A 2,652-nucleotide genomic window follows, 5' to 3' on the forward strand; every position below is an offset into this window, starting at 1 on the left:
TACAAGTAATCATTTGAAATGGAAGAGGAAGAAAGTTATCAATTCTTTTTTAGTAAAGGAAGAAATAACAGAAAGAAAGAAAATTTTGAGAAAGAGTAAATATTTGAAAGAGAGGAGATAATATGGAGAAATGAAAATTAAACAAAATATTCGATCAGAGATTGAAAAGGGAAAAACAGACAATATTTATTGAAAAGAAAATATGTACAGATGACAAAGGGAAATAAAGAAACAATCATAATGGTAAAATGTACAATAAAAGAAGAAAACTTAGGAGAGGGGGTAAATGAGATGACATTTAAATAAGAGCCGTGAAAGAAACAATTAGTATGCAGGCACGGGCCCTTATTGAAACTTTGATCAACAAGTGGGTCTTTGCACAAGACTAGCACTTACTGTAGAGAGCCTTAAAGGACAAGTCCACCCCAACAAAAAGTTGATTTTAATAAAAGGAGAAAAATCAAGCAAGCACAACACTGAAAATTTCATCAAAATCGGATGTAAAATAAGAAAGTTATGACATTTTGAAATTTCGCTTAATTTCACACAACAGTTATATGCACATCCTGGTCAGTATACAAATGAGGGGACTGATGACATCACCCACTCACTATTTCTTTTGTATTCTATTATATGAATAATGAAATATTCTGATTTTCTCCCCTTGTCATGTGAAATCGAGTTTTATTCCTGCCTGAACATGTCGAAGTAACATTATGTGGTTCAGTCAAGTCTTACATTATTTTCAATTCTGTAAAATTGAAATATTGTTTAATTCAAACAATAAAAAACAAAAGAAATAGTGAGTGATGGACATCATCGACTCTCTCATTTGCATATCACTGAGTTGTGCATATAACTGTTTTGAGAAAACTAAGTGAAACTTTAAAATGTCCTAACTTTTTAATTTTACATCCGATTTTGATGAAATTTTCAGCATTATGCTTGTTTGATTTTCTCTATTGATTCAAATCAACAATTTTCTGGGATGGAGTTGACCTTTAGATACACTCAATTCATTGTATGCTTCGTATTCATACCAGTTAAAAGGAGTGAAGGGTTTCCACGGCAGAGTAAGAAACAAATAAAGGGAGTGGAAAGAAGGAAAATAAGAGAGGTGGGAAAGACAATCCCGACATATTTTTATACTAATTCAGTGACTGATTTATGTGTGTTTGGCCCTCTACTGTCATCACCATAGCGTCCATATAAGCCTTAGGCCTTGGCACAGTTAGCACCCTTAAAGGGATAAACACGTAAATCAACAGTATAATTGGCATTTACCTCCGTGTATTTTTAAGTGGGAAAAAAGTGAACTTCATTTTCAGGGGCACTTCCAGGATTTTCCGAAAAGAGGGGCATCATGTTCATAAAAGATTTAAACAAGCAAAACAATAATAAATAAAAGGTCTTCACTTGCGTTTACATGCACAACATTTTTCACTAAGAAATATTTTTATGGCTCTCAAAGCAGGGAGGCCGCCGGGGGTATGTGCCCTACTTGGATCCGTCGCTGAAATCATTTAAAGAATAGTATTGATTAAAACATGTATTAATTAGATGAAGGGTTGATGGGGGTGAAGAATGAGGCAGAGGGAAAAGGGATTAAGACCAAGATAGAAAGTGGAAAGTGAGTATGTAGGTATAATAATTGTATTAGGAGAATATTAAAAGGAAACAAAATGGACAGAGGCATATACGGATGATGACGGGGGCGTATGAATTGTGTTGTGAGTAGACAATAATTTACTTTGATAATTTAAAAGGCTGAATTGAAGAACACGAAAGAGGAGGGTGGAATGAAAACGCGAGGTCCTCTTCAGATTAGCAGATTAAAGATTTATCAAAAAGAAACTTTCATATTTCCCTTTTGAAATGTGTGATTTTTCTTTTTTGCTAACCACCCCCCCCCCCCCCCCCCCGAGCGTAGGCTGGGGATGCACTGGGTGCACGTGTACCCTCCCGCTGAGGCAGAGGAGTTCCGACACTGGCAAGCAAAACGGAATTTGTACCCTTCTTCTGCTCTTTCAACAGCTGATTTTCCAAACTTAAGTTCAACCTCCCCAGGATGTGCACCTCCCCATGCTCAAACCAGCCTGCGCCCTTACCCCCCCCCCCCCCCTTCCATCCTTAGAAGAGCATATTCCCCCGGAACATTCCCTTACGGCGCCTATGACAGAGAAAACCATATTGTCAGTTAAAATCAATCCCCCTTTACATTCGTATTTGGTCATTAGGTGATAATGAAGGGTGATGCGCGTCTGCCTTTTATATCTGATTTGCGGGTGCATGGGGAAGGATTTCTCTCGCCATGAAGAGTCATATAAAAATGTCCTATATATCGAATTCGATCAATAAATGCTGACCGCATTAAAGGTATTTCCTATTTCCCCTATCTCAAATCTCTTGTCTAAGCCTATTGTATTTGGAATAATACGCGAAAGTGCGTGATTTTTCGCCTTCGGAGTGCAAAAATTGTTTTCCTCCGAATAGAGCACAATAAAGAGAGAGGGACTTCCGAAGTGAAGAAAGGATAATAGCCAAGCGTCTTACGTATTGCTTTTATATTGTGACGTAAACAATGCTCACGCAAAAATTGAGCACATTTGTATGCGCGCGCTCGGCCTCTGTTGATGATAGCCATAACAGCGT

Source organism: Lytechinus pictus, chromosome 13, assembly GCF_037042905.1.
Source record: "Lytechinus pictus isolate F3 Inbred chromosome 13, Lp3.0, whole genome shotgun sequence".
Classification (NCBI taxonomy): Eukaryota; Metazoa; Echinodermata; class Echinoidea; order Temnopleuroida; family Toxopneustidae; genus Lytechinus; species Lytechinus pictus.